At 35.5% G+C, this 14,560-nt stretch overlaps 1 long non-coding RNA gene across 1 annotated transcript in view; it reads right to left on the minus strand.

Moving 5' to 3' along the window:
* Nucleotides 1–3,164: 3,164 nt before the first annotated feature.
* The window catches only part of LOC149803943 (uncharacterized), a 65,553-nt gene continuing 54,157 nt past the window's right edge, over nucleotides 3,165–14,560 (minus strand). The window contains exon 2 of the long non-coding RNA XR_016419994.1: nucleotides 3,165–3,684. This is a non-coding gene — a long non-coding RNA (uncharacterized LOC149803943). The remainder of the gene's footprint in view (nucleotides 3,685–14,560) is intronic.

A 14,560-nucleotide genomic window follows, 5' to 3' on the forward strand; every position in this document is an offset into this window, starting at 1 on the left:
GTTCAACAGAATTTGACCAAATTTGACAGAATGCATACTAACATAAATTGCTTTAAATTTTATAAAATCAAATATGATCTACCATCAAATATGGATACTATTATGAAAAGAAAAAAATACTAACCACTTAGCAACATTTTCTCAAAAGAATTTGACCAAATCTGACAGCATCCTAACATAGTGGACATTAAATTTTTTACAAATGATTGTGACTACTCTATGGTCTTAAATGAAGTAACAGAAAAGAGTGAAAACCAACAAGTCTTATAAAATTCAACAAATAATTTACTTTTCTAGAATACAAAGTGAAAAAGTTAAAAGTAACTTACAGTATTGTGAACTAAATCCCAAATATTTCAAAGAGTTCTATCACTAGTCCTAATGAATGAAGTTCTAATCAAAATCCAGTTATATTAAAATAAGATCCGATGCTGATGGTGTTCAAGTGCCTGTAGTCTTGAATGTACTAATGTACCAGTACTTTGAAGGATGATGATGTGCTAAACATTTTGATTAATCGCAGTAATATAATCTAAGATATCCCATTTGAAATCACTATAATTCCAAATTCCATGTCAACATCTCTGTCCAAGAACATTATTGAGTACTTCTAATTCCAGAGAATAATAACTTAAATGAATCCAAATCAAAAACTAAACACAACAATGAGTAATTTTTTAGTAAGCAAGATTATATATAAAAACCTAAGACGCAAAAGAAAAGCCAGCATGTCAAAAGTTCACTTCTAGAACCATCTAAGATGTTAACCAGACAAGACCTGTCACTAAAATTATAATAAAGAATGTGGTAAATATCAGATGCAGCTGGCTTACACATGTGGGAATACTAATGTCCTTGACTCGGACCAAGATAATGATTATAATATTTAACCGACACTCACAGAGTAATATAAATCAAATTTTTTGTTTACAAAATGATTGACTTTAGTCGAGAACACAATGAACGTGATTTTGGAAAAGGTCAACTACAAAATACAAGTTCACATACTCCATAATAATAGAGAAAGAAAAACTAGCAAACAATACAAATTAAATTACATAACATGATACCGATCTGCCATAAAGTATGGCAACAGTTGATAATAATTGAAAAAGCCTTTAAACAACTTGCGATGAAAACATGATAAAAAAATTTGACCAAATATTACATTAAACATCCTAGCATAAAAGACTGTTAGATTTATAGAAACAATGTCAATCCACAATTACACATAGCTGCCATTCTTTTAGAACAAATCCGAAACTGACCAGCAGAGATTTGGCCCAGTAATTGAAAGCATAAAAGTAATAACATCTATCAGATTACTACAAATGATGTCGATTTAGAACAATATTGAAGCAATTATGCTTCCAAAACACAAATCCAAAACCATTAAGGATATCTCTTTGAATTTTCATTACATATATAAGTGGTCCAAAATTGAATGCTTTCTCTAATCATTGTTTTTCACTTTCAATATTTCTAATGTTTTATCTGTATGTTATCCATCTGCTGTTTAATTGTCCTTGGAGCAAAACTCTAAAACTATTCACAAACTCTTTATCAAATTTAATGTTTATTTGACTTGTGAGATTATGTGCCTTTTACTATTTATAAGTCTCCATTTCTTATATTTTATACATTTTGCTGTCCATCCACCATGCATAGTTTCATTTCTGAAGAACATTTTAATGGCAATCATTTCTCTGTTAAGTTTGGATATGAACGTCATATGTATAAATCATTGTGTCCTAGAAGATACTGTGTCCTAGCAGACATTTGGGGATGTGGAGTAATTCTCAATTTTTATTTTCTTGATTTTTATTCTCCTTACACCTTCTTTATAGTGAAATAAAGTGTGGTAATATGGTGGTAGGAGTCAATAAAATTAATGAGACTTGATGGTAGGGTGGGTATGTCATATCTAAAAAGAAAAGGTAGAGCGAGTTCTGCATAACCTTGTTCCTCACTCTTTGACTTCGTTAGCAGTTTCAAAAAGTAATTGGTGTTCAATAATTCGCTGATATGCAGCCATATGTTTTTAAAAACTAGAAATGACTACCTTTAAATTTGAACACAGGCTGATACGTGCCAACACACACACACCCAACAGGATTCAGCTGTTTATGCTGCCTAATATGCAACCGTATTGGATACTTGAGGTATCAATAAGTCAGCCAAATGTATTCAGTTATGTTGAGGTAGTTACTTTGCATGACAGCTGTCAATATATAATGGTGTAAAGCAAAATGGCAGACAAACTGTGTTTCACATTTAAACACAAATATCTAATTTATAATCTAAAATACATTAATTTATTAAGCAATGTAATTATTGTGTGGTTCATTAACTGTACTGGTCATAGAGTTTGTCCATTGTTCATCTGCCTTACAGCATTAATTATCAATACTCCAAAACTACTTAAAGGAAACTTTGCACATGCATTCAACCCATGCTCTCGTTGGTCCTAAATGAAAATGGTGCTGTTCAGACATCCAAGTAGGCCACCAGTGACCATCTTGAAAATCTTGTTTCTGCTCAATCAATGGTCAGATCAACAAGGAGTTTTGATGAAAAGGCCTGTTAATGGTGCCTACTTGGTCCTAAATAAAAATAGTGCCAATCTGACATCCAACATGACCACTATAGCAGTCAGTTTGAAAATCTTGTTATCACTGTTCCATAATGGAAATATGCATTGGTACCAGAAGACTTCTTACGATGCCTAATTTGTCCTGAATGAAAATGAAGAAGATCTGAATTCTAATATGATTACCTTGGCAGCCATCATGAAAATCGCGTCACCACTCATCCTGAATGGTTGGTCATATAAACATTGGTGTTCACTTAAAGATTTTGTAGATGACTTAAATGCGAACTCATTTTGACATGGGGGTTTTCACCCAAATTCCTATGATATATAGTCGGTTATAAAGAAAACTATGCTGCTGACACATCCATGTTGAAAATTGTTGTTACTTCTCCTCAGTGGATGGTGTAACAGGATTGAAACCGAATGGATTTTTGGACTGAGTGATAACACAACACAATGTGAGAGAATGAAAGTTTATGAAATGAAAAATAAATATTCACGACCATACGTACGCAAGTAGACTCACCCACTACATATGATATAAGACTACCATACCTAATATGTTATAAAAAGAAAACAGATTCATATATGAAAAACATATGAATATGGTTCATACATCCACAATATATGAAATGAAATGAATGTAATTCACAGAATCATATGATACAAAGGAATAAGCATGAGTATAACTCACAGAATCATAAGATAAAAAACAAAATAAGTATGGTTCACACAACCATATGATACAAAGAAAATTATGGTTCACAAAGCCATATGATACCAAAAAAAAATAATTGTGCTTCACACAACCATATGTCCTTGTAAACACACCACAATGTATAATGCCCTTATCCAGGGTTCGGAATTGCTATTCCTTGGCCTTGTCTAGAATCCGGAATTCCTATTCAACAATTCGGGTCATGTAACAGATACACTGTTGGGTGAAATGGCTTTGCTGCCACACTGCAGGTCATGGCCTCACCATTCTGGCTCATCCAGCCCATCCATCCATCCAGCCCATCCATCCATACAGCCCATCCATCCATACTCCATCCATACATCCCATCCATCCATACAGCCCATCCATCCATCTACAAATATACCAAGCTGGTCATAATAAATAAACTAAATGCAGAGAGGAAATCCATAAATACATGCTACCACATTGTTTTTACATAAAAATAAAGCCCTTAGCGATAAATTGTTTCAGACCAACAATTCTCTAGTGTTTTAAATCTGAAGAATGACAAATAAAGACAGTATATTAAAGGGAGACATTTAAAATAAATACATAAATGAATATATATATATATATAGTTACAAAATTGACTTGTTATTATTTAACACTTACACCTATGGCTGTAAAAAGATATAAGTGTATTGACATGCATTGACAAGATCCAAGCGATCACTGTGTCACATAAGACAATATGTCTCCTATAAATGCAGAGAAAATAAATGTACACGACCAGGGGTAAAGTATTCGTGCACATCATGCTATATGGGTATCTTGCCATAAGTGACCTACGTCGAAACGCATGTATTGCCCAGTCACCAAACAAACAAAAAGAAAAACAAAATATTAACTACCCTATGTAACGCTGTGTCTCAGAAATCAATTACCCAAACTGTTCTAAGGCATTACCAAAATTATTTTCTTGCCTTATTCCTTGACAGATGGTCATATCAACATGTGGCATTTACTAAAGGATTTCTTATGATGCCTGGTTGGTCTTAAATAAAATGGTGCTGATCTGACATCAAAATCTTATAAATCTTGCCATCACTTGTCTCTGATTGGGTGGTTATATGTACATATGGTTTTCACTATAAGACTATTTGTGATACAGTATTCACTATAAGACTATTTGTGATACAGTATCTCCAATTCTTTTCTTAGGCTTGTTAAATGTGATATTTACTTTTGCAACAATGAAGTGTCATTTGCAGGTTTCTGTTCTGTTGGTTGTCTGATTCTTGTCAGTTTTTCGTGTTTATGATTTTAAACATGTATGTATGTTTGTTTAGGATGAGCTCTGAGGTCATGTTGAGATGAAGTATTCCTGTAGCCTAATGAAATATGCAACATGTTAACTGTGAACTTTTCAAACCATTTTACTTGCAGACATGTTAAATACTGTCACAGTAATGTTATACAGATTATGCCTAACTGCATTTTGATTAAGTTTGGTTGAAGAAAATAGTTTTAAGAGTTGAATTTTGAATTTTATGAAAAGAGCAGTATGAGGTTTTAAAAAAGAACAAAAAACCTAAATCCAATTTTGTCTACCATACCCACAGCTTACTGGCCCCATGAGATTATCTGGCCGATCACTATACATGTAACAAATCTTGGGTCTTCTGTGGGGCTTAAGTGAATTGTTGTTTTAAAGTTTAAAGGATTAATAAAATTTTCAAGGTATATGTGATCATCTTGATCTAACTGGGAAGCTACATCTCGGTATAAAGAATGAATTAAATAAGTGCAACAAATACACCAAGAGTATCAAACATTTTTACCCAAGTGCTTCTTGAGGTTTTAATGCTGTAAAATTTAAGAAAAATGAGTGTAGATGAATAGCAATCAAAATGAACACACAGCATTTAATATTAACTGAAGTTGCAAATATCTATCGTGCATTGGGAGTTGTAGGGAGAGGAGCTGAGTTGTGAATATTTGTATCAGAAACGTGTTTTTAGGTTATTTTAGCAGAATTCTTTTGCGCATTTCTGCATCTAATATTAAATAGGTCATGAAAAAGAAGGAACATTTGTCACACTATTATGTGTGCTTACAAAGCTCCAATCCTTTAAACAAATGATGCATTAGATGATGCTATTTTATGAATCTGCATTGTTTTTTCACAAACCAGTAGATCCAATCCTATCCCTACTGATGACATGCAAAGTTGATCAACAATATCTGGCCAATGAAGATCTGTGGCATCAACTGAAGGCAGCTTAGGAAATGATATGTGCATTTACGATTTATTTCTCATCTCTCATATTGACATCAAACTTCTTTAGTGCATGTAAACATCACCGTGACTTGGTTTCCAGCACTTGTTAAACATTGTTTGACTACTGAACCAACAGTTGGCTATTGTCAAGGAACAAATGTACACCACTTCCAACTACCTTCTCTCAAGTCGACCTTCCGGACATGTTTGCAAATTTCTTCTGTGACAAAGTACAAATTAACCATCTGAGATAAGCTTTACACAACAATTTCAATTGACTCGTAGTCACCATACAGTTGGCATACATAATTTGAGCGGCAAACATTAACAGCATTTGAACCTGTCTCTATGGATTTCGTACGTACAATCCTGATGAAGAGTGCACCAAAGTCATGTGAACTTGAACCAATTCCATCATCATTCTGCTTCAGTGCTTAGATCCAGTATTGCCTTCACTAACTGATGTTATTAATACGTCTCTCTCATCAGTGGAATTCCCATCTTTTTTCAAAACTGCCACTGTAAAGCCGTTGCTGAAGAAACCAACACTAGACCATAACGATTTAATGAACTACCGCCCAGTTTCTAATCTCCCATTCATATCATAAATCTTAGAAAAGGTTGTTCTATCCCAGCTTGTATCTCATCTGAATTCAAACAGTCCTTTTAGCAATGTACAACCTGCATATCGCCCTTGCCACAGTACTGAAACTACTCTTCTAAAAGTAGTTAATGACATTCTCTCTGCGTTGGATAGTGGAAAGATTACAGTCCTCACCCTCCTTGATTTGTCTGCAGCATTTGACACAATAGACCATGATATATTACTTCACCGTCTCCAGCATGTATTTGGCATTCATGATACAGCCTTACTGTGGTTCAAGTCTTACTTGGGCAACAGGACACAAATTGTATCTGCAAATGGAATACACTCCAGCCCAGTTGATCTACGTTGTGGTGTTCCAGAAGGGTCTGTTCTTGGACCTGTTCTCTTCATTCGATACACTCAGTCGCTCTCAAGTGTCATAGATCATCATCCAGTGTCTCACCAATTGTACGCTGATGACACCCAAATATACAAATCTAGCCACCCAACTGAAGTTGATGCTACCATCCAAAGGTGTAGATAGGTGCATTTCTGATGTGAAATCATGGATGACATGTAACAAGCTGCAGATGGATGATGATACAACTGAGGCCATTCTGATCACAACACAAAGACTTTCTAATTCACATCCTTTACCTCAAACAATAAATATCAGCAACACCAACATTAAATTCACACAATCAGTACGAAACCTAGGTCTTACTCTGGACAGTACTCTCACATTGCACCAACATGTCATAAACATATGCAAGGCTCCATATCTTGAGCTGAGACGCATCAGCTTCATTCGCAAATATCTTTCAGTTGATGCCACTAAAACACTTGTGTGTTCATTAGTACTTTCAAGACTGGACTATTGTAACTCAATTATGTCTGGTTCATCTCAATATCTGCTCCAGAAACTTCAAAGTGTTCAAAACACAGCTGCTCAGATCATACTTAGAGTACCACGATCAGAGCACTCCTCTCCGCTGCTCTGTACCCTACACTGGCTATCCATTCGATCCAGAATCAACTACAAAATTTGTTCTCTGTGCTACGTTTTACTGTCGGACTCTAGTCCAACATACCTATCCAACCTCACCCATGTGTACACACCAGCAAGACACTTACGCTCCTCTTCTGACAATCGTATGCTCAATATTCCCACTATGAAAACAAAGTCATATGGACAGCGTTATTTTGCATACCAGGGCCCAGCAACGCAGAATGAATTGCCCACTGAACTTAGACACAAGGACACAGTGATCCCATTCAAGAGTGCTCTCAAATCTCATTTATTTCGACTGCAAGAACAAACTTAAAGACCTAATAATGTTTCCTACCTTATATATTCTCAGCATGTTTTTAAATGTTTTCTAATTTCATGGTGTTTGTTTTTGTAACCATATCATTATATGTTTTTTTTATATCTTATAGGTGTTGTCTAATATTGTAAAGCGCTTAGAGCTTCTAAAGATTAGGCGCTATACAAAGTCTACAGTATTATTATTATTGTGCTAAGGCTATGTTTCTAATTAAAATCCACTGATTTGTCGCCAAACTAGCATTGGGCTTCCTCTTTAGTTGAGGTCACAGTAAGTGAAAATAAAACACAGTGACAAGTTCAGCTTTCCAGGCAACAGCATTTATTAAAGTTTGTTTTTAGCTTCTAGCATACTGTCCTCACTCTCATCATGAAACTCAGAGATCGCATGCATCCTGACAAGCACTATATCCTTAGTTTAGACTGATATTTGCATGGCCTACATTGTTTTAATGACTTTCAATTGTTGAGAACTGGTTTAAATGTTTTAAGCTTGAAATGTTAAACATGATAACTGGACGCACATGTTTGGAACGCACCATTACAAAATCAAATTGTTTTGTTTTTCAAGTTTTTAGTGCAGTTTAAATATTTTTATTTTGTTCAATGACGACATAAACTTTTCTATGCTACAGTATTTACATGTCTACATAGAAGACACTTTCTGACCAGTGCTGTTGAAAGTGTGAATAAATGCTGAGGGCTGGAAATCTTCTCTCAAAACAATCCCGTCCCTCTACCCACCAACCAATGAAAATTGAATGGTCAGCCTCATAGATGAGTGGACTGCACACTTTTCACGCGAGGCATCAGTTGTAGCTTCTGTTAGAATTTATTGCTGATTTATTGGGTATGCTTATAATAATGCTGTCACTCCAAGGTTACTAGAAGTCTATGACTTTCACCCATTAAAATGTGAATTCTACAGGTAGAAAATGATACATATCAAGATTAAGCAGATTCTAAAAATAGTTACTTTGTGAAAATACATCAGGTTTTAAGCTCTATAGGTCAAAGGCCAGTGAGGCTTATATGATCACTTGTTTTGCATCTGTCATCTTGCTTCAGTCTGTCTGTTACCACAAGTTTGTCACCACTGCTTGTAATCTACTTTGAGGACTGTCATAAAACTGTACACACACTTACATCCCAAGGTCTAGTTCACAGTAATTAAAAATAGTGCTGGTTAGACATCAAGTATGGCTGTCAAAGCAGCTATCTTGAAATCATATCACTGCTTAGGATTGGATATCAATATAAAAATTTAATGAGAAGACATTTTATGTTGTTCTAGATGGTTCAAAATGTGCATAATCTAATGTTCAATATGGCCACTATGACAGCCATTTTGAAAATCTTGATGCTTACTTACCTGAAGGAAAGTTGTCTTGAGCTTTTAAATTAAAAATCTTATTATCAATTTCCACCTGAACAGTGAGTCATATCAAAATGGTATTTCATTTTCAACAGAAAACTATTTACAATTTCTAATTGGTCTTAAACGAAAATGATTACTCTATGATATCCAATATGGCTGCCTCAATAGCCATTTTGACAGTCTTGTTATTGCTTGCTCCATGTTGGATGGTCATATCAGCATGGGGTTATCATTAGAAGTCCCATGAGGTAAAGTTGGCCCCAAATGAAATGGTGCCATTTTGACATCAAATATGGTCACCACAGCAGCCTTTTAGAAATTATTTATATTATGCCCACTGCAGACACCATAATAAAAATATCTAGTTGGTACTAAATGAAAATGACAACAACCTTGAAAATTATTTATTGCCACACACCTTATGGAAAGTCAAATGGCATTGTTTTCACCAGAAGACTAATTATGATGTTTAGTTGGTCATGAATGAAAATGGTCAATTTCAAATATGACTGCCACAATAAGCATATTAAAAATCATTTAATTAATTTCTGATTGAATGGTCATATCAAAATGTGGTTTCCACCAAAAGTCTATTAATGTTGCCAATATTGCATCAAAAATGGCTGTCACAGTGCCAAATTTGAAAATCTTATCACTCAAGAAATTGTAGTTAAGGTTTTGACAATAGAGTAATGACATAATGGTCCTTTTGATATTTAACATGTATACCCCATCACAGTATATATTTATATATATATGATTTTTCACACGCCTGCACATCACTATACAGTGCTGACTAAAAGATGCATATAAAATGACAAGAATCTTTGCTTTTTGATCAACTATCTATATTAATCAAATACATTGCTTTTGATTAGAAGAGCTCATCATTACTCTCTGGAAGATTTTGATTAGAATGGGATTACAGGTTTGTGTCATCAAAAGTGAATCAGATGCATATTAATGATGTGATTGGTTGATCTTGTTGCCACTCTTGAAGCCATATCTTTTGGTGACTTTGGTCAAACTTCAAATATAGGCTATATTAATGAGACACATTGCATCTGGCATGTTACCAGTCTTGATATGGAGGCTATAATTATCATGCAATTTCTATGCAACATGGTAAAGGAGTTTGTAATTTCTGGAGAATAAAAACAGGAAAACAAAATTGGTGATATAATGAAGTGTTATGTCAACTTAGGTGTCCAACTCATGTGCTGCATGTGACCTAGTCCTTCACATCATAAGGCCTGTGGCCATATAGGCAGTCCTTTTGAAAATATGCATTTTTGCATTTTAATTAATTTTTATTCCATTTTCTGTAATGCTTTCTGATGTTTTTGTATCTACTACAATATGTGACTATCTTATTTAACAATATTATTACAACCATGTCAGAAGAATATTATTAGTGTCATGTAATAAATGTTTTAGACTTATGTATTTAATTATTAAACAGTTCTTTTTGTTGGTGTTGAAATTTTTATCTTTAGTGAAATGACTGAAAAATTGTTGAAGCTACATGAAAAATCCAAATCACACACTCTTTCTACTTTCACTACTACTGGCTACAGACCAAAAAGAGCTGATGGGATGGTTTGTTGTCCACCACAAACTTATGTTGCTATGACTCCTAAACTACTTTGAGGACTGCCATGAAATTTTATACACACATTCATTCCATGGTTTAGTAGGTCTTAAATGAAAATGGTGCATCAGCCATCTTAAAAACCCTTCTGAATGAATGGTAATATCAACATGGGGTTTTCAATAAAGACTTCTTATGTTGTGTACATGGAGCTGGTCCTAAATGAAAATGTTACCCAGCTGATGTCCAACATGGCCTACATGGCCAGCTGATGTCCAACATGACCTACAAGGCCAGCTGATGTCCAACATGGCCAGCTGATGTCCAGTATGACCTACATGGCAGTCATCAGCAAAATCTTGTTATTGCTAAATGGTCATATGAACATGATGTTTTCATTTAAAAACTTTGAGTTATGTCTAGATGGTCTTAAATATAAATGGTGTCAACCTGACATCCAATATGGTCACCATTGGCAACCATCTTAAAAATCTTGCTATCAAAATTATATGCAAACAGGAAGTCATATTGATGTGGGACGTTCACCTGAAGTCAGACTTCTTCAGATGTCCAATTGGTCCTACATGTGTAAATTAAAATGGTATCAATCTGACATCTGATATTCCTTTCACAGCAGCCATCTTGAAAAGTTTATCTCTGCTCCTCAAAATGATGTCTATATCAACAAGAGGTTTTCACAAAGAGACTTCCTATGGTACATGGATGGTCCTAAATGAAAATGGTGCCAGTTTTGCATCTAGCATGGCTGCCGCCACTGACTATCTTAAAAATCTCATCACTGTACCCCCAGAATGCATGATCGTGATGACATGAGATTTTCACTAAATGACTTTTAATGATGGATACTTTGTCATAAATAAAATAATACTATGCTGACATCCAATATGTGCACTACAGAAGCCACATGTAATTTGAAAATCTTGTTATAGCTGAAGATTACTGGAGATGGCTCAACATTCGACCATCAAAAGAAAGACATAGTCTTGTCTTGAATTCTTGGAAATTGTTTTCGCAAAGTAGTGCATGTGCTCCCAGTGAAGACCTATATGATGTTTTATATGTTTAAATAATTTAAGTAGCTTTTAATCTATACCATAAAGTCCATATTTTGCTGACTCTCTGGTAACCTCTACACATGCATACTTGAAAGAACTACATGGACGATGATGAAACTTGGTATGGCTATTTACCTTTATGAGTACTTGCATACTGATACAAAATTAGGTTAGTGACCCATTTTTCAAAGTCAAGTCAAATTGTGTTTGACAACTCATTTCAACAACATCATTGCGTGTACATTCCTGAAACGGTCACTTTCAACTTGATCACAAAGGCCTACTTTTCAAACTCCAGTCAGGAGCCGATCCACACATTGTTATGGCGGGGAGGGGGGGGGGGACGGAGCACCTACGAGTAGGCAAGGGCAAGTAAGATGGAATCCTATCTGATCCAAACTTCCAGAAGCTCTAATATTTAAACCTTTTTGGAGAATAATTTTTTTTGGATATAAAACTTGTCTTTAGAAAATGTTCACAAAACAATATATGCATATTATTTTCTTAAGTTTTTATGTATAACATTCGTACGTCATTATGGGTGTTTCACTAATGAGAATTATGAATCTTTTTTCCTTTTATCTTTTCATAGCTTTACGGCAAGTCACAGGCTGGTATAAGTGCAAGGATTTTTAGAGAAGTATGTTTGTGGAGAGTAAAGATCAGAGGGACAGAGAAAATTAGTTTGATATGCGCCTTCAACTTCGAATATATATCATATAGTGAGTCTTCTCTAACAAAGATATTTGAAACATATTTATTAATGGTCTCTGTAAAAATAAAACAGTTTAAACATACATTGTTTGATAAAATAAATAATCCTATAATACAAGTATGCATTTTCTAAGTTGTGCAAAACACTACTGACTTAGATAGTAGAGTCTTTCCTAAGTTACTTAGTAACAAACATTTTTCAATATGTATCAATATTTGTTTTTCAAGATATAAATAAACAATTACCCTCATTCTTGTCTGCCTTGTCTGAACTAGGTCAATTGTTGTTGTTGTTGTTGTGGGGTTTAACGCCATTTTTCAGCACGATAGGCTATACATGGTGGCCAGGAAGAACCCGGAAAACCCCGGAAAGAACCACCGACCCACGAGAAGCTACTGGCAGGCTTTCTCACATGCCCACATTGGCTGAATCTTAGACTCGAACCGCCGCAGACAGAGGTGAGATGGCAGCGATCCGTAACGAAGAGCGCTTTAGACCACTCGGCCACTCGGGGCCCCCTGAACTAGGTCAAGAGCTTGGTCAGCTGTTTTCAGGCTGCAGAGCATGTCTTCCTCCTCTTCCCCCTCTGGTTCTTGCTCCATGCCTCATCCTCCCTCACCTTCTTCCTCTTAAAGGTCGCTCCAAAATTGAGCTTGAAAGTGAGCTGATTTAAGTCTCTCTAATGAATTTTAATATGTAAAAGTATTTCATAATTTGACAACTAATGTATTCATACTTACTTATCAAACTTATAGAACTATAGTGCTAACTGAGAATCAGAAATTAATACACAAGAGGTTGTGATTTGATGGAAGTTTTCTGGGCTGGATCAGGGGAGCGACTAATCACCGCAAGACACCCCAAGACTCTCCCTAAACACTCTCACCTAACCAGTATACATTTACACAATTCAAAAAATAAAATAAAAATGTAATCAGTATAACTATGCATTGTATAAAAATAGAATAACATCAGTAGAGTTTTTCCTTTGTCGCTCATGGTCAACGGAAAGACCCCAAGACACCCCAAGACTCTCCCTAAACACTCTCACCTAACCAGTATATATTTATACAATTAAAAAGAAACGAAAATCGGTTACAAATTTTTGTTTCAAAAAAATCTTTTTCTCTGACAAACAGGGGTCCGCTTAATAATTAGATCCGAAGGGCGCTACATTTATAATCTTTTAATTATTTTATTGTGTTAACAAAACCTATGCCAATTAAATAACTAATTAAAGGAGAACCGAAAAGTGTGAGTAGTGAAGTGGGGCACTATAGGGTCTATGGGAATTAGCATTAAAAACACCCCTGGGTCGATATAGGGTCTATGTAAATTTAACATGGAGAAAAATCGTGGGTCGATATAGGGTCTATGGGAATTAGCATTACAGACTTAACCTGGGTCTGTATAGGGTCTATGTAAATTTAACATTAATCACCCTGGGTCTGTATAGGGTCTATGTAAATTTAACATGGACAAAAAAAACCCTGGGTCTGTATCGGGTCTATGTAAAATTGAAACAGGGAGGGTCTCTATTTTTTTTAAAAAAAAAACTAAATAAAAAAAGGGGTAGGCAATGGTAAGGCTATCTCTTTTCGAGATATATGGCTGGCCCTGAAAAGGGCCTTTGGTTTATGTTAATATGCCCTTAACATAAAGGGCATTTGCGACATCTTCTTGTCCTCAAACTTCGTCTTACAGCAGGGCCATACATCAGAGTTCTCTTGAGGCAACCTTGTCTCTCTATATAGACTCTTCTTATCCACAGGCTGCTGCTGGTCCTGTGGACAACGGTCCACTTGGATCGGACATACATGAGCATGTCCGTCCTGAACATCATTGTTGACACAAGGGTTGAAGATTCAACGTCTGTCCACATGTTGAGGCTCCGACAATAGGTGAATCAATGCAGTGAACTGCGCTTATTTATAGGGACAGAAAGGATTGAAACGGATTGAGTTCATTCACCAATCCGAACACGCGTTACAGAATTCAGTCAGCCCGCATCCAATCCGAAGAGAGCAGTCTGTGACGTCACGTAGTCTATATAGATTCGCTAGCGCTTGTGTGCAGTCAATCTATGCGACAGTGAATCAACATGACGGAAACTCAGAAAACGATCCAATGGGGTGCACCAACAGGGGAGACCTCCCAAGGGAACCCGGACTTACTTTCAGAAGAGGTGAATTGGGATTTTGTGGATTTTCTCTCCTCGCAAGAATTTGTTCCGGAACCTTCGTTACCTTCTTCATTACCGCAAGTGGAAAATTTTAGACAGAGACAGAAAGAAGAATTGGAGAAATTTATACAACGACAAAAGGAAGCGGAACA

This window comes from Sinohyriopsis cumingii, chromosome 3 (genome assembly GCF_028554795.1).
Source record: "Sinohyriopsis cumingii isolate HCF-2022 chromosome 3, ASM2855479v2, whole genome shotgun sequence".
NCBI classification, from domain to species: domain Eukaryota; kingdom Metazoa; phylum Mollusca; class Bivalvia; order Unionida; family Unionidae; genus Sinohyriopsis; species Sinohyriopsis cumingii.